The sequence below is a fragment of the Stomoxys calcitrans genome, chromosome 4 (genome assembly GCF_963082655.1).
Source record: "Stomoxys calcitrans chromosome 4, idStoCalc2.1, whole genome shotgun sequence".
Taxonomy (NCBI): Eukaryota; Metazoa; Arthropoda; class Insecta; order Diptera; family Muscidae; genus Stomoxys; species Stomoxys calcitrans.
Genome location: NC_081555.1, coordinates 140082413 through 140102056, shown reverse-complemented (window position 1 = coordinate 140102056; position 19644 = coordinate 140082413). Strand labels below are relative to the sequence as shown.

The 19644-nt window shown below is 36.3% G+C and overlaps 1 protein-coding gene across 5 annotated transcripts in view; it reads left to right on the top strand.

Moving 5' to 3' along the window:
- LOC106088340 (MICAL-like protein 1) overlaps nucleotides 1–19644 on the top strand; it is a 236281-nt gene that overhangs the window by 165071 nt on the left and 51566 nt on the right. The window contains exon 2 of one of the 5 annotated variants that reach the window (XM_059366427.1): nucleotides 18013–18972. The exons of the other annotated variants lie outside the window; for them this stretch is intronic. The gene's annotated coding sequence lies outside the window, so the exon portion shown is untranslated. The remainder of the gene's footprint in view (nucleotides 1–18012; nucleotides 18973–19644) is intronic. 5 annotated transcript variants of the gene reach the window in all.

Below are 19644 nucleotides of genomic sequence, written 5' to 3'. Positions count from 1 at the left end.
CACTGCTGAAAATGTTTATGATGTTCTCGCCAGGATTCGAACGTTCGGCGTTCAGCGTTATGAGCGGACTAGCTAGCCTCTGCGCTACGTTGGCCTCCTCTCATCATCATCAACATAACCGAAAGAAAATTTATTAATAACATACTTAAAAAATGCATTACGACAGGTTTGTGATATGTGGATCTAAAAAGATGGGTCAGCAGAGAAACATAGCCATTAACTGGAATATAGCCATTAACAATATATTATTGTCCCTGAAAGAAAAAAATGTAAAAGTGGTCGCGTATGCTGATGACGTGGCACTTGCGGCTAGGCGAAAGTTTCCCAGTACTCTAAGAGATATACTTCAGAAAGCTCTACGTGCAACAGCAAAGTGGGTTACCGAAAGTGGTCTAGGTATAAATCCGTGCAAGACAGAAGAAGTTCTTTTCCGCAGGAGATATAAGTTGCCTACAGTGGAACCTGTCTCCTTAAGAGGAGAGAATGTTCCATTTACAGAAAGTGCAAAACGCCTGGTTGTTTTTCTGGACAGGAAATTGAACTTTAAATCCAACTGTTTGGAAAGGGCAAGAAAGTCAACTCTTGCCCTATACACCTGCAAGAGAACCATTGGCAAAAATTGGGGGTTTAGACCGCGTGTCATGCATGTATATACTGCTGCGCATGTATATACGGCGTTCAAAAGTCCATCTACTGCCCATTACTTAACCGGATCCAAATGATGGCTTGTTTGTGCATCACAGCAGCAGTGAGGGCGACACCATCTTATTCACTGATTTAATGCTACATCTAATGCCTCTGGACATTGTGGATAGACAAATTTCTGCGACCACTGTCGTGAGGCTAAGGGAGCTTTCTCTTTGATTATGTGGTGGCTACGGACACTGTGTTATCCTTGATACAATGTCCGATGTTCTAGACAGTGTGAATTATAACCTGAGCCGCTTCTTGATACAAATTACTGTACAACTACTCCTGATAGAACGGATTGGAACTACGATATCCCTGGTAATAGAAGTTACATAGACTTCTATACGGATGTTTCCAAACTAGACGACCAGGTGGTCTTTAGGGCGTACTCTAAAGAACTAGAACTGGTAACATCAAAGAGGTTACCCGACCACTCCAGTGTGTATCAAGCGGAGATCCTTGCAATTAAGGAAGTGGTTGAATGGCTATGATATAATGTCATAACGACGATTGACATAAATATCTTCTCAGACAGCCAATGCAGCCATTAAATCCCTGGAGAACGTATTTTTAAACACAAAAACCGCCCTCGTCTGTCGAAGATCTCTTAACAAGGTGGTTCAACAGTTCAAAATTCACCTGTTCTGGGTGCCGGGCTACAGATATATCCCAGGGAATTGTAAAGCGGACGAGTTTTCGAGACTAGGAACTACCCTAAAAGGATACTGGAATCTTTGGGTATACCTCTAGCGATATGTAAGCTAAGTGTTCAGGACCAGGACCGAAGGACAACGAATGATAGATGGTCACAAAGAAGGGGCTGAGAGCATTTCAAAACTACAATATGTGCCCAAATCTAGACTTGAAGAGGCCTAGCGCTTTGCTCTCACTGGCTAGACCGATCAGTCATTGTGTCCGTCATGATAGGTTACTGTCTAATCGTAATACATGCTGACAGACTGAGGGTTGCCAGCAACGACTTTTGCAGAAGCTGTGAGGACATCGAAGAAGAAGAGACAATAGAACACCTTCTGTGTGTCCCGCACTAGCAATCAGAATGAGTTCCACTTTAGGTTCTCATTTCTTTGAGAAACCTGTCTGTTGGGGTTTTTAAAGCGATCTGGATGGTTCAACGGTAGGAACTAGAAGTCATATATCTTCTTCTGTTCCTGTGTTATCACAATGGACGAAAACTTCTATGTGAGTTTGATGGTAGACTGCCACTTAAACCTAACACCAAATTTTAAGAAGCTCATTGCGCGTGGAAGTTTTCAAAAACTAAAGATTTAACTAGAATCGATCGCAGCCACAGTCAGGCGAAAATAACACTAATTATAAAAGCACATGTATAACACTTGGTCTGAGTGCAATATTGCATCGCATATATAAAACGAATCTGGAATTTTTCAGTGGTCTATGACCATTTTTTAGAAAGCTCAGTGATTAAAGTTTGCACTTAAAATGCAACAATTATGACAACGTGTTATAATTTTGCCACTGTATATTATTTTAAACAAACAATAAATCCCATGGTTTTCTATAAATGTTCTTGAACGTTTACAAAATGAAAAGTGGCCTTAATATTGTAACCCTGATATCAGTTTGCAAATTGACATTTGAATACAGGTCATTAATCATGCAAAAATGAAAGTCAAAGTTTCTCTATACGCATTTAAATATTCTTTCCACTTGAAATAGTTTCAAATGATGTTGATTAATGTCAAGGCTTGGATGGCCTTTTCCATAAATCCACAAACACAAAAACCAAAAATAAGTGCTCCAATAAGCAACATTCTACATAAGCTCTTAAAAAATGCATATTTCCGCAATTATCAATGACAAATCCCTCAAAGATTTAAAAACTCAGAAGAACAATGAGCGCCATTCAATGATGTGTAATGGGAAACCTTTAATCACACGTTCAAGACTCAACAAGCTTTTCAACAGTGGGTTGTAGTTTTCATATGGCAGACCATTTGAATAGGCACTTATTTGTGTCAAACAAGAGTCAATGCCTTCTTAATGAATAACCCAAACCAGCGTGGGTCGGTTTGGTCTATTGGTTGAATAGTTTTCCTCATTCTTTTGTCGTTCTTCATTGCTTCACACCTCTCTTCTTCTGGTAAGGTTTTAGCCTACATTTTTCATTTGAGGTTTCTGGGTTTTGTTTTGCTCAACCAATCGTTGTCGTTGTTTGTAGTCGCTACGTGTTTTAGTGAAATCTGCTAAGCCCACTAGGTGTGTGTAACGATGGCCCAGAAGTTGGACAACCCAACTGCCAGTCACTAAGTTAGTTAGCTAAGTGGACACTAACTGTCTATCATTAGCATGTTTTCCCTTCATTAGTCAAGAGTTTGATGTTCGATCTTGTGTGGAAAAATGCATTTGGTCTAAATTAACATCTAATTTTCTAACTTCCATCACATCCATTCACACTTGTGTAAAGAATAGAGTTTCTTTGAATGAATTGTTTATCTCTTTATCTTTTTTACATTTTTCTTCTATTTAATTATGAAGATAGTATTTGTTTATTATGTTTGTCTGTGGGTTTGGAAAAAACTAACTGTGTTTCTGTTAAAATTTCTGATCTCTGCGTGTTCGAAACCGGTCGTTGGTATAGGCTATAAAAAACCGTTTGTTCTGTAACCTGAGATATTTTGTTTTTCTTATGTTTATTTAGGCTAATATTGGTTTAGGATATCTTCTCAAGAGCTGGGAATTAACAGTGGTTATAAAATAGCAAATTTATGTTTTATAATAAGTTTAGTAACTATTTTGCAAACTGTTATACTGCTATACTAAAATATGATAGAATTAGAATTAAATAGAATAAAATGATAGAATAAAAATAAAATAATAGAATAAAAACTCTTTAAAGCTCAAAGTGTGTAGAATTAGTAAAATTTATATACTTTTCATAGTTGGTCAAATAATTTGAAAAAATTCTCAACTATTTAAAAGTGCATCAATTACACATGTTCATATTTCAATATTGGATCGCTTGTAGAATGATACTCAAAACTTTTCCAGGGATCTACGAGCACTTGTTAAAAGTTTAGAAAGTTTAGAAACAGGAAAAATTATAGACTTTGCCACATGCTCTCATTACTCCCCAATATGAATGTTCACGAATAACAGATGATTATAGGGCACAATTGCATCGCTTGTACAAAAATGCCCTAATTTAAAAAGGAGTCTACGATTTTTTTAATTTAATTTTTTAATAAATTTTTATCATATAACGCAGAAAAGTTGAATCTAAAAACTTAAAATCGCACATGTTTCAAACAGTAGGCTTATCGCCATAAATTTATTTTGTAATAAAGAAACCATCAAGTGCAATAATGCAATAATAATAAATCTCACTACCAAGAAATTTCAAAATTTTTTCTAGTTGCCGATTCTCCTAAAGTAGTACTAAATGTACCCTTTCTCGTTTTCCGTACGACTTTTTCTATCCTTTTGTTTAAGATGCCATTGCGCCATTGTGGACTAAGATAAATCATAATGTCTTATTTTGTAATAGTACCCAAAGGTACGAATTTCAGAAAACTCTTCTATTGCCTAATATATACTGGCAAGGAGAAACTGTATCCTAATTGTGAGAGCTTTAGCTCAATCCTTAAAGAAAGCACCAATTTGTAAGATATAGAAGGTAGATGTTCTAATTTCAAAACAATCTTCTAGTCGCCCGATATATTCTATTAAGGAGTTACTGTATGAGAGCTGTTGCTTAATCCGTAAAGAAAGTGCCAATTTGTACATTCTAGTACCTAGATGTACGAATTTCAAAAAAATGTTCTAATCGCCCGGTTTATTCTCTCAATGTGTACTTTTATCGAAAATTTCAGACCTCTAACACAGTCCGCAATAAAAGAGCAATTTTGTACGTCTTAGTATTCAAATGTACGAATTTCAAACAAAATGTCTTCTAGTTCCCTGATATGTTCTATTAAGGAGTAACTGTATCCAAATTTTAAGAGTTATAGCTCAATCTGTAAATAAAGTGCCATTTTGTACGTTTTAGTACCTAAATGTTTCTTACATCAAACCAATCTCTAAGTCGCCCGACATATACTGTCAAGGTGTGCCTGTACTCCAAATTTTAGAGCTCTAGCTCAATCCGTAAGTAAAGTACCTTTTTGTACGTTTTAGTACCTAAATGTACGTATTTCAAAAAAATCAGATTTGTTTCTAATACTCTCATGTTCGCTTACCATTGCATGGTCTTTCGTTCGATAAATTTCGTGCCAAAACATAAGAACAATACTCCTACACAGGAGTACAACTCTGTATGCGAAGGGTGAAGCTACAGCTTACGCTAGTGCACCGAAAATGCGCTAGTTTCAGCACTACAATATTTTGTATCGGAATAATAATCCACGAGTTAGAATAAGTAAACTACAGGTGTTACGCTCTCAAGTTTATTGAGAGTCTTGGTACGATCTCTCAGGCTCTCATTAGCTAGCGAATTGGTCTCTGATTGTCGTAAACTTTTAAGACGATTTAACGATGCACAGTGGTGAGAAATCGAAAAATCTTGGAAACAATTATAGAACTTTTGAACGGATCAAAGGTAATGTTTTTTAATATTTATGCAACAATTTGGGGGCCCTAGTGAGTCCAGTGGCTTAAAATTTGGTCACCTCAAGCATGTTAAGTTTTGAATTGCTTGCTAAACATTCAAGTCGATCAGCTTGGAATATGTCTAAATGTCTGGAATATCTCTAACAATTTATGAGTTACTGGACAATTTTTTTTTGCAAATTGCTAACTTCTTTTGAAAATTTCATCCTGAGGTATCTAAAAATCTTGTAGGTTGACCACGTATTTTGTGAAAAGATCTGTTAACCGATTTTTTAATTGTATACAGATTTACATAGTTTAAAAATTTTACAACAGTTTTTCCGTATTGTGTTTTAAAATCCGATCATTCAGTCAAAAGTTATGCGGGTTAGAAATTGAATTTTGTAACCTTTTGTAAAAATAATCTTGTGGAGATCAACTCCTGTCTGACTCAGGGTACGAGACGAATGCGTCATTGCTGGTGAATTAGAATTCTGATCATGAGTCGGTTTTTTGCAAACTTCCTTTTGATGGAAGGAGGAGTTGACGTTCTTCTCCTAAAATTCTATACAGTGTTATGGTGTGGAGGACGACACTTCAAAAATCCATCTACTGTTTAATACTCAACCGGATCCAAAGGATGGTTGGTTTGCATAAGAGCCACACTGGGCTCGCCACCATCAGTTGAAATGGTGTACCTTGCTCAATGTGGCTGGACAAATTGCCACTGCCGTGAGGTTATGAGTACTGTGCCACTATACCTCTGGTCGTCCCGGTAGCCAAGTTGGTGCCGTGCTCAGACTATAGGTACAGGAGTCATGGGTTCAATTCCCATCAGTTGTTCGCAGGGTATCACAAGGGACTTAAACAAGTACCTGATAGAACATGTAGCAACTACAATATCACTGATTTTTATCAACATTTTGAAAGCTTACGAGTAATTACGCATTAACCATGTTTTTTGCCTGAGCCCAGTTTAGGAGACATGACTGTTTTAAGGTTTAAACTACAAAATTCAACTTTCTGCCAATTTCTATCAAATTAATGCATTTTATCGGTGTTATTAAGAGTATTTTTGGTCTTGGTTAGGAAGATATAATCATATAAATCTTTCAAATTGAAAAATGCAACTTTCTGCGGTTTATCATCAAAAATTTGAGTTTGTTTTGGAGTTATCTCAAATAAGGCTAATTTTAGCTCTGGGAACCATAGTTTGGGACATATTGTCATTAAAAAAATTCGATATTTTTCGTAATTTTATCAGTAAAAACGAATACAACTTAAGCTAGTTGTATATATCCTCCTCTTTCTTCTCTTGTTCCTTTGGTGTCACAATGAATCAGATTGCTTTCAACGAAACTGAAGCCAGGTTACCACTAGTAAAACCTAATCAAAACCACAGTGCACTGACCTCTTAAAAATAAACGTGCTTCTACACCATAAACTATCAAAACTACCATTGGTCAGCTTTTTCTCTCCGATAGTTTGTTTGTCTGCAAATATTTGCTTAGTTTCCCAAGCGAGTTCATTGTTGTCTTTCATAAAAATTTTGACCATCATCACTTTCAACCTTTGGCTTTAGCTTTGACTTTAGCTGGTCAAGTAAAACAATGATCGTCTGTTGTGTTGAGTTGGTTGGATCTTTTCGAATGCAGTTTGCTGCCTTGTTGTTTAGTATCGCTTCAAACCCCATCCCATCCATTGTTGGGACGAACTTTTATTATATCTCAAGTGTTGTTGGTTTTCATAATAAAAAAATTTACATTTTTATATGGTCTAAGTTAGGAAAATGGGGGGATGGGTTTGGGAATATACAAATTTAAATTTTTATAGCCACTTTAAATGAAAATGCATCACGTTCATTTTTTTATTCTTGATAAGATTGTTTGCTTTATTGCTTGCTGATTTCTTCTTTTTTGGCTTTAAATCAAACATTCAAAGTTAGTTTTCAATCTGTCTCTGGGACTCTGGCGCATTTTCAAGTTTTTTTTCCACATTTTATTATTATTTTTATTTCTTTAAGCCAAGGGGGTTTGCATGAATGACTCACATTCTCGTTTTGTAGTGTACGTATGCGAATACAACACGTATTGATTTTTTGCTGCAGTATGACTTCATGTGCTGTGTATATTTTCGTTGAATGCATACTGTTTGAAAAACATTTTAAAAATAAAACAACAACTAAAAAAAAAAATAGCAACAAATCTCTTTGGAGTCATGAAGGTTTGTCATTGTAATGACGTTGGCCAGGGATCCGCAAATTATAATTTTAAAAATAAAACATAAAATGCCAAGGAAAAAGCAAATATCCGGTCGATTGGCGAGCCATGCTTGCAGACATTCTTAATTTATGAGAAGTAGGAAAAAAATTCAGCAACCAGCTTAGGATGGAGGTTTACTAATCTCGTCATTTAGTAACATTTCGAAATTGTGATCTGTGACTCCCTAATAAGCAAAGTCAGTCCAGCTTTTGGGGCGGGCTAACGCCCTCTGAACAGCAATAAAATTTGCAAATTTAATCGAAAACAATAAAATTTTTGAAATTCTGGGGGGGGGAGGGTTCTAAACCTTTTCTGGGGGGTGCTCACCCCACACCCAAAGGCCTTTCTACGTTAAGATTTTTCCAATCTACTCATGTCCGTCTCTTAAAATCACGAATTTCCGCACATATACTTTTTTTCCCCCAGAAGCCTCAAATTTTACCTCATTTGACTGAAAAATGGTATGTGAAGCACACTAAAAACCTTCCACACCCACACCAACTAAAATTTAGATAAGTTCATAAATGAAAATAGCCTCCACATAAACCTATTTAAAATTCCTTTGCCCCTAGAAGTAGAGCTGGCAAAATATCGATAATCGCAACATTCGATAATTTCGATAGTTTTTAAAAAATAATATCGATACTATCGTTAATTTTCCATCACCTATATTTCAACCGAAAATGAGAAGTACAAAATAAGACATCGATGATATAGAAGCAATATCAATCCACAGTCCGAATAATAACAAATTTAAAAAAATCTGAAGTCATGAGGGATATCATTGTTCAAAATTTTAACCCAATCGGCTGAAGATAGCGCCCTCTATAGGCGCAATGTGTCTTATAGATGCATTCAGTGTCGGATCGCTTATTATACCCTACACCACTACTGTGGTACAGGGTATTATAATTTAGTGCATTTGTTTGTAACACCCAAAAGGAAGAGAGATAGACCCATTGATAAGCATACCGATCGACTCAGAATCACTTTCTGATTCGATTTAGCTATGTCCGTCTGTCTGTCTGTCCATGTTAATTTGTGTAGAAACTACAGGTCGCAGTTTTCATCCTATCGTCTTCAAATTTGGTACAGGCATGTTTTTAGACCTAGAGACGAAGCCTATTGAAATTGGAAAAAATCGGTTTAGATTTAGATATAGCTCCCGTCCGATGTTCGTCCGATTTAAAGTAATTGTGCAATAAAATGGTCATTCTTCAACCCGGTTCTCTCGAAATTTGGCAAGAAGGATTTTCTTATGCCTCTTGATATTACTGGTGAATTTCATAAAAATAGGTTCAGATTTAGATATAGATCTCATATATATATCGCCCGATATTCACTCCTAAATCCACTGCAAGCTCATTTACTGACCAATCTTCACAAAACTTTGTACAACTCTTTCTACGACGACTTCCACAATATCTACGAAGTTTGCATGAAATCGGTTCGGATTAAGATATTGTTCCCATATGTATGTTCGTCCGATTCTGAGAAATATTGCAATAAAGTGCGCATTTGTTAACCGATTCTCTCAAATCTCGGCAGGATCCTTATGACTTTCGACGTTACTGGGGAATTTCATAGAAATCGGCTAGATATATCTGCCATATATATATTACCCGATTTTCACTTCTATGGTGACTGCAAGCGCATTTATTGCACAATCTTCCCAAAATTTTGTATAGCGCTCTTCTCGACGACTACCACAATATCTAAGTAATTTGCTCGAACTCGATTCAGATTTAGATATGGCTGCCATAGATGTGTTTCGCCCGATTTTTTACTTTACTGCAAGCCAATATTGCTAAAATTGTGCACAACTCTTTCCTCGATGCCTACCACAATATCTACCCATCTCTCGATCATTACTAAATTTCACATATAGAAGTCGCTTTTTTCTTCTCCTCAACGATAGTGAATCACTGCTACTTTATTGCTTTAGTAAACTCTCCCAGGCTGTTTTATTTACTACAAAATTTTCCAAGTTCATTTTCTGTTCGTTTTATTTAAATACGACAAAAGCCTGAAATAAAACTGAAATAATGGTATAATGGTCATTGTAAGCACACAAAATTGAGGTTGATTGTTTTTGTTCTTTTTGTTTTTAATTTAGACTTTGCGCGCATTGGACTTTTAAACGTGTTTTCTGATATAACGAAAACAAAATAAATAAAATTGCAAATAGTTTGCGCGTATGTATATCAATGATGACTGAATTGGTCACTCCTTGTTTAGCCACGAAAGCCTATAGTACTTATACAACCTTTTTGTACCGCAATTGGGATGTTGGAAATAATTAAATGATATATGATAACAAAACTTTAGATTATATATGTAACTGTTTGAACAGAAAAAACATTGCCATGGGATTAAAAAATCTTTTTCCAATGGAAAAAATTTCAATGAAATTTACTCTGACGATCAAAATTTCCTAGAATTTTTCTCTAAAAGCCAAAATTCTAGGAATTATTCTCTAAAAAGAAACATTCTAAGAAACTTTCTCTAAAGAAAGTGCCATTTCGGACTAATTTGTCCTTTTGAGTGTATAATGTAGAAATTTCAGAAAAATCTTGTAGTCGTTCAATATTTACTGTCAAGGTGTACCTGCTTTCTTAGTTTGAGAGCTCTAGCTCAATCCGTTAAGAAATTACCTAATGGTACCTATTGCGGCACTAAACGTACATCTCCCACTTTCGGTACGAATCTTTAATACCTCAATGTCCGCATTTTAGAAAATTTTTCTAGCCATTCAAAATTTGGATACAGCTATCCAAATTTTTAAAGCTCTAACTCAATCCGTAAAGATAGTACCATTTCGTACTTTTTATACCCACCACCATAGGATGGGGGTATACTAACCTAGTGATTCCGTGTGTAACACCTCGAAATATTGATCTAGGACCCCATAAAGTGTATATATTCTTGATCGTCCTGACATTCTGAGTTGATCTAGCCTTGTCCGTCCGTCCGTCCGGCTGTCAAAATCACGATAACGGTCGAACGTGTAAAGATAGCCGCATGGAATTTTGCAGAGATACTTAATATTGATGTAGGTCGTTGGGGATTGCAAATTAGCCTAACCGGTTCGGATGTAGCTCCCATGTAAAACGATCTCCCGATTTGACTTCCTGAGCCCCTGGAAGCCCCAAGTTTTGTCCGATTTGGCTGAAATTTTAAACAAAGTTATCTGTTATGACTTCCAACAATTGTGCTTAGTACGGTCCAAATCAGTCAAGAACCAGATATAGCTCCTATATAAAACGATCTCACGATTTGACTCCTTAAGACCCTAGACGCCGCAATTTTTGTCCGATTTTGCTGAAATTTTGCACAAAGTTATCTGTTATGACTTCCAACAACTGCGCGAAGTACGGTCCAAATCGGTATGTAACCTGATATAGCTCCCATATAAACCGATCGCCTGATTTGACTTCCTGAGCCTTAACGATCCGCAACTTTTTTTCGACTTGGCCGTAATTTCACATATAGTGTTTTGTTATTACTTCCAACAACTGCGCCAAGTACGGTCCAAATCGGTCTATAACCCTTACAAGGCGCAAATTTTTTTCCGATTTGGCTGAAATTTTTCGTGTAGTCATTTGTTATGACTTTCAACAACTGTGCCAAGTATGATCCAAATCAGTCTATAACCTGATATAGCTCCCATGTAAAGCGATCTCTCGATCATCCTTGTTCGGTTCCTACAACTTAATTTATTTTGTATAAATTTTTAGCAGAATCCATGGTGGTGGGTTCCCAAGATTCGGCCCGGCCGAACTTAGCACACTTTTACTTGTTAGTACCTAAATGTACGAAATGTAAACAAATTCTTCTAGTCGACCAAAATTTGCTGCCAAGGTGAACATGAGTCCCAATTTTGAGAGATCTAGCTCATTCTGTGAAAAAGCACCTTTTCGTACTATTTTATACTTTTTAATACCTAAATTTTTTTGGAATTTCGAAAAAATCTGGTAGCTGTCCATTATATACTTTCAAGCTGTACCTGTATCCCAACATAGAGAACTCTTAGCTTAATCCATAAAGAAAGTGCTAAATGGTACCAACTGCATGACTAATCATTACTCCCTCTTCCAATACAATATTTTTCAACTTTTTCATTTTGAGAGGCCTTGCGTTTACGCTCGGCAAAAACTTTCACTATTTTTGTACTATTTGGTAGTTTTTAGTACCTAACCGTACGAACCAGTCTTATCTTGCGCCTATGAGCCAGGATCAACATTCGTGCCAAATTTAATGTTTCTAGCTTTAGACTTTTTAGGCTGCCCTGTGATTCGCTTTTATATCAGATTCGTGCTGAACTTTAATATATGTACCTTCCATTTTAATCCCATATTCTTCTGTGTGGCCTACACTTTCGATTCGGCCATTTTTGCCTAGACCTTTAATTTGAGTCTCATTTTATCACAATCGGTTTAGATATCCATTTGGGACTTTCAATATGAGTGTCATTTGGCCCTAGTTGGCCGACATGTCCATTTGGGACCCTTAATTTGAGTCTCATTTAGTCCCTATCGGCCTGCATGTACACTTGGGTTTTTTTGGTTTTGGGGCTCTTGGTCCCCTGGTGCTACATTTTTATATCAGATTCGTAATCTGCTCTGAAATACTTTTCATTTGATACCCATATTGTCTTAATCGGTAAACCTGCTCGTTTGGGTGAGTTTTGGGGTGGGACGTTCCCCTAGGTTGCTTGATCTCAAAATTGTTTGTTTGTTTTGTCCACAAATTCGGGTTACCATAATATTGCAAACAAAATTTTGAAAATTAGGTTTTCTTAAGAGAAAATTATATAGAAAATGTTTTTTTTTTAAGAAAATTTCATTGAAAGTTTTTCTTTCAACAAAATTTTATATAAACGTTTTCTCTGAAAAAAAATTATAGAAGCTCTTTCTAAGGAAATTTTTCTTTAGAGAAAATTTCATAGAAAATTTTTCTTTAGACAAATTTTCATAGAAAATTTTTCTTTACACAACATTTCATACAAAATGGTTCTTTAGAGACTATTTCCGGGAAATCTTGTCTAAAGAGAAAATTTCATTTAAAATTTAAAATATGCCACTTTAGTGAAATTTTCCTATTTGCCACCTCACGTCTTCTGTCCTATCTCATCGAAATGTTCAGAAGACTGTTCTAATTGAAAAACTGACACATTACATGTCTTCATAATTAGCATCATTTTGTAATGGCGTTTTGGATTATATATTTGAAAACGTTGCAAATTGAGAGAAAGGTTCATTTTATTATCTTACTATGTGACGATGACTAATTAACACCATGATTTGGGTAAATTTCATCTTTTTTTTGGTTTTTCACAATTCTGTGCCACTTAACTACTTTGTTGTGTACATGCATGTGAAAGATTTTAATTTCATTATCTTAATTGACAAGTTTTAAGAGATGCTTCTTTTTTTGAAATCTCTCTTTTTATATATAATTCACAAATTTGTTTGTTCTTCCTCCTCATACTTCTTTAATTGGACACTCAAGGTTGTAGACAGCTTTCCTCCAAAAATCCCAAAAGAAATTTAAAAGCATTTCCGCTAAATGATATGTTCTAATAATAAAATGTTTAGTAGAAACTGGCATTGCCAAATATTTACTTTAAAAAAAGTGCTTTGTGTTAATGATAATTGCCATAAACTTATCATCTTAGATTATAAATGATAATAGAAAAAACTTGTATTACTTTAATTGGGGCGTATGAAATCTAAGAAAACATTCATGTTCAGAAATCAAAAGATGTTATACATCTGGTGAACGAATAGGATCTGAGAAAGAACAAGTGAAAACGTATTAAGTTCGACCGTGCCGAACTTTGGATACTCACCACCATGGATATTTATATAATTATCTTTCATTACAACTCGGCTACTATTTATATCCATACTTATATCCAATATTCGTTATATATGATTCAGGCGCCGAAAAGAGTTATACAAATCTCAATTTCATCGACATAGGACATTTAATCCGCTTTTCATAAGACTAGAGCCCTTTAGCGATGTGGTCGATAGTTCCTCAGGCAAGTGTTTAGCAACAACTGCTAAGTCGTCTCCTAATTCTCCAACCCCACCGCTTCTATAGACCTTCAGTTTCAACTTGTTGAATCCGTGAATACAATCCCTTCAGACTTGTTGAGGTCTGCGAGACAGCCGGAGTTTAGTACGAATACTGCATGTCTCCGGTCACCATCAGGCTCATTCAATCTACCAATCTTCCAGTCGGTGATAGAAAGATTGGGATTACATTCCCTTAGTCTTCCAAGTATCGCCTCAGGATCTGAGGCAATCCTTGGTATCAAAGCATGCGCCATAGGTCGAGAAGGAATATCTTCCTTCTTGACTAAATCTAGTGCTGCACCTGGCCAGACCTCACAAATCTTTTTTAGCGCACAACGATACATTTCAATTGAACGTTGATCGCCGAAGGCAATGAGTCTGTATTGGCTTCGATACCATCCTGCACAAACTGGAAGAGACCCAGGAAATTCCGCAAGGACATCGGACTATACTGATGACAGTCCATTGACTATCCCACCCTAATTATTCTTCTCCATTGTCGACAACTGCCATCACCAAACTGTCCCTAGCGACATTAGCGAAGGTTCTTGGACCCATCTTACTATTGTTCACCTTAGTTCTTTTAGGCATGGGATGCCCTCCCGGTGACCGCAGCCTTTTGGCTGACTGCGGTGCAGTTTCCGAATTTAGACGTGTAGTCTTTTGGGTAGCCAGTGCAGCGAATTCCCGAGCCCAATTTAGGGAATATCTCTCCCTATCAGTGAGAGTCTAAGGATCATTCGCACCAAGCCTCTCAATAAACCTGAGAGCGATGGGTCTTCTATTATTCTATCTTCTTAAAGAGCGTGTTAGGCAAATTATAGGCATGCGAAGAAAGAATAGGTTCGGCCTTGTCCAGATGTCATCGTCAAAAGCCCCTGCTGACCAGTCGTCTGTCGGCTAGTGGAGCCTGGAGCAGCCGCTCCACCAGTCGAGGTTTCAGTAGCAGACAACATGCTACGGCCTGATACCACCACCGCAGCTGTTGGGTCTTTGGAGTCCATTCTAAGCCTACTCCCGGGCTCTAGATCTGCCGCTCCACTGGAAACAGACGAAGATCATCAACCGCCTAATGGATACCTCTATCGCAACTATCCTTGAGTGAATTAAATTTTTCTTCCAAAAATAATGACCTATTATGAGTAACAGGAAAATTCTTGCGGAGTGAAATAACAATACATCCGCTCCGCTCAACGGTTCAAAATGATTCCTTTTTTGAAGTGGTAAGTGGCCAATAATTGGCACTTATCCGACTCGCTTAACCTGTCACAAAATTAGCTCCTAACACCTCGTAATATGCATCTAAGACCCCATAAAGTATGTATAGTCTTGATCTTCATGACATTTTAAGTCGATCTAGCCATGTCCGTTTGTCTGTCGAAAGCACACAAACTTACGAAGGAGTTAAGCTAGGCGCTTGAAATTTTGCACAAATACTTCTTTTTAGCGTAGGTCGGTTGGGATTGTAAATGCGCCAAATCGGTCCATATTTTGATATATCACTTCCAACAATTGTGCTTTATGTGGTTCAATCGGTAATGTAATATAGCTGCCGTATAAACTGATCTCCCGATTAGACTTCGTTTTAGCATGACTTCCAACAACTGTGCCAAGTATGGTCTAAATCAGTCCATAACCTGATATAGCTGCCATATAAACCGATTAGACTTCTTGGGCTTAGAGGGAGCATTTATTATCCAATTTGGTTGAAATTTTTCATATGTCGTTTTGGTATGACTTCCAACAACTGTTCCAAGTATGGTCTAAATCGGTTGATAACCTGATATAGCAGCCATATAAACCGATCTCCCAATTTGACTTTCTGATCCCCTGGAGGGCGCGTTTATTGCTCGATTTGCCTGAAATTTTTGAGGTGGTGTTTTTCTATGACTTCCAACAGCCATGCATGACAAGTACGGTCCATATAGGTCAATAACTTGATATGGAGGGTATGAATCTTTCAATCGCTTTTACTTGTTGGTTTTTTTTGTAGTTGGCACAAAAAATATTGAGACAAAAATAGAGAAATCTTTCCAATTATTATACCCACCACCGAAGGATGGGGGTATATTCATTTTGTCATTCCGTTTGCAACACATCGAAATATCCATTTCCGACCCTATAAAGTATATATATTCTTGATCAGCGTAAAAATCTAAGACGATCTAGACATGTCCGTCCGTCTGTCCGTCTGTCCGTCTGTCTGTTGAAATCACGCTACAGCCTTTAAAAATTGAGATATTGAGCTGAAACTTTGCACAGATTCTTTTTTTGTCCATAAGCAGGTTAAGTTCGAAGATGGGCTATATCGGACTATATCTTGATATAGCCCCCATATAGACCGATCCTCCGATTTGGGGTCTTAGGCCCATAAAAGCCACATTTATTATCCGATTTTGCTGAAATTTGGGACAGTGAGTTGTGTTAGGCCCTTCGACATCCTTCGTCAATTTGGCTCAGATCGGTCCAGATTTGGATATAGCTGCCATATAGACCGATCCTCCGATTTAGGGTCTTAGGCCCATAAAAGCCACATTTATTATCCGATTTTGCTGAAATTTAGGACAGTGAATTGTCTTAGGCCCTTCGACATCCTCCGTCAATATGGCTCAGATCGGTTCAGATTTGGATATAGCTGCCATATAGACCGATCCTCCGATTTAGGGTCTTAGGCCCATAAAAGCCACATTTATTATCCGATTTTGCTGAAATTTGGGACAGTGAGTTGCGTTGAGCCCTTCGACATCCTTCGTCAATTTGGCTCAGATCGGTCTAGATTTGGATATAGCTCCCATATAGACCGATCCTCCGATTTGGGGTCTTAGGCCCATAAAAGCCACATTTATTATCCGATTTTGCTGAAATTTGGTACAATGAGTTGTGTTAGGCCCTTCGACATCCTCCGTCAATTTGGCTCAGATCGGTTCAGATTTGGATATAGCTGCCATATAGACCGATCCTCAAATTTAGGGTCTTAGGCCCATAAAAGCCACATTTATTAGCCGATTTTGCTATGATTTGAGACAGTGATTTGTGTTAGGCTCTACAACTTCCTTCGTCAATTTGGCAGAAATTGGTTCACATTTGGATATAGCTGCCATATAGACCGATCCTCCGATTTGCCGAAATTTGGGACAAAGAATTAAGTTAAGCCCCTCCACATATTTCTGCTATGGGACATAAGTTATAAGTTTTGCACCGGATTTTGACGAAAAGTGGTTTACATATATAGCCGAGGTGGTGGGTATCCAAAGTTCGGCCCGGCCGAACTTAACGCCTTTTTACTTGTTTTTGGTTCAAATACAACATGAACAACAGAAAAAAAAATTTTTCAGCCGTGTTTATCCTCTTCTAATGCTGGCAACATTTGTGAGGTACTTTGTCATGTAAAAACTTCTACCCAATGTGGCACGCCGTTCAGACCTGGCTATAAAATAGAGGCCCCTTTTTATTGAGCTTAAATTTGAATCGGACAGCACTCATCGATCTGTGAGAAGTTTGCCCCTGTTCCTTGATGACATGTTCATGGGCAAAATAGCATTTGCCAATTAGGAGGCCATCGTAGCTCAAAGGTTAGCATGTGCACCTATGCCACTGAACGCCACATTTAGAATCCTGGCGAGACCATAAAAAAAAAATTTTCAGCGGTGGCTTTCCTCTCCTAATGCTGGCAACATTTGTGAGGTACTATGCCATGTTAAACTTCTCCCCAAAGAGGGATCGCATTGGGACACGTCGTTTGGACTCGGTTATAAAAAGAGGCCCCTTATCAGTGAGCTTAAATTTGAATCAGACAGCACTTATTGAAATGTAAGAAGTTTGCCCCTGTTCTTAAGTGGAATGTTAATGAGCAAAATTTGCAAATACAATTCGCACTTAAATGATTTGTCGTAAATTTTTGTCTCAAATATTTACCTTCATAACAAGGGAAGCATATAAGTTTCTTCATTCTGGTCAAACAAACAAGTTGCACACTTTTTCTCCAAAATTGAATATCTAACTCGATTTCCAAGAACCATAATAAACACAACTGAATAACTCCAAAATAAAATTTTATATGAAACACAAGGCCATAAGCTTCAAAACAACTATAATACTTCATTGATGTTCAATCATGTTACGTAAAATTGAACGATTATATGTACATATATCATACAACTAACCCGGCTTAGTTAAAAGCTGCTAGAATTGCTATTAATCCCCCTTCCTTCGTTAACAATCCAGAATAACATTGAGTTTTCAGCTAACATTTTTGATGTTTCGAATTTTTCCCAACTAACAAAACGGTACTAAATCCCTAAAATTTGTTTTGGTTTAAACCAAATAAATCTGTGATATACATATATATATACTACCTTCTCTCTATATAAGTTTTGTTTTTTCTCTTATTTTTCTTTTTTCTAAAAACGCAGGATGATAAAAGTCTGGACATTATGGGACAATATAAACCTGAAATATTCTGTTAAGGCAGTAATCGAAAACGATATCGATAAAAACAATTGTATGCTAATCATTATTCAAAGAGTCAACAACAAATAACAACATCAGTTTGTCGTCGTCGTCATCATCGTTGTCGTCGTATATATTGTTTTGTGTATTATTTAAAACAAAAAAAAAAAAACAAAGAAAAGTATTGGAACAACAATTATTATTTTAATCCAAAGGATCAAACTACAAAGAACATAAGCCAACAATACGAACAATTCTACTTGTTACTGCTCTAATCATTCAAGAGTACAGCATCTTTGGGAATATTACAAAAACTCTGTAATCTAAAGAACTTGCTATTCGCATTGCAATGTTCTGATCCTGCCAAAAAGCAACAAAACGGCAACAATATTATCTATTATATAAAGCATTATAAACAAAAGTATCTCATACATCACTCTAACAATTTAAGGATATTTTCATATACATCCATACATCTTATATATATATATACAACAACGTTAAACTAAAGAGAAAAATCGTTAAAGAGTCGTCTATACTGCAGCATAGAATGAGAAGAAGTTGCGTAAAAAAGACAACCGAAGTTATTTTTATATAATATTGAGGAAAAAGAGAAGAAATACACTTATTATTGTGTTTTGTTTTATATAAATATCATATAGAACTCTATATACTTCTATATATTAAAACAAAAGAAATTGTTTGTATGCGTTAAGAAGAATCTCTTTTCTACATTGTCGTCCGTCAAGTTCAACGTTATTCGTTACAAAACAACGAATATACATTTTGCTATCTTCAACATCATCATCACTATCATCGTATTTATATCTCGCAGCACCACATTATCTTCAAACCCAGTGTCCATGTGTAATTCTATAGATAGCTGATTTTCGTTTTTAAAAAAACATACAAATTCAAAACAGGTAAGACTCAATCAGTCATGTTTATTATTTTTTTTTTTAATTATTTGTCATACGATCTATAACAATAAGGTCAATCCGTTATACACTAACAATACAGTTACTAACTCAGAAACTATTAGGTTTCTCTTTTTTAGTTTCTTTAGTTTGTCTCTAATGTGTCCGTCCATTCATTCTTTTTCTCCTACAATTGGCTTTTTTATAGAATCTGCTTTAGTGAGAATAATTATGCTTTTATTTTAAGAACACATACTCGTACACACCAACATATACATAATTTATTTTAAGAAAATTACTTTCATATCTGTCACAACATACATGCATCAGCCTATACATATGCATAACACTAATACGAAAATGAGCGCCTTAATGTATACAACACTTTTAGTATAAAAGTCATCATTTCAATACATAATGACATTGTTACAAAATTATAACCAAAGCATTTCATTTACAAATATTTTTGAAGAATTTAATTAATTATAAATTTTATGCAAAGAAGCCTCTTAAGTTATGCTGTAGCACATAGCTTTACAATTGACATTATCAAAAATTGGCACTCCATTATACGCGAGCACTACTCTCAGTCATTTCGAACAAATCGTTAAAGCTGCCATATTGCATAAAATTATTCCTCAAACACTTCATTACAAATTTAGATGTCAGATTTGAACT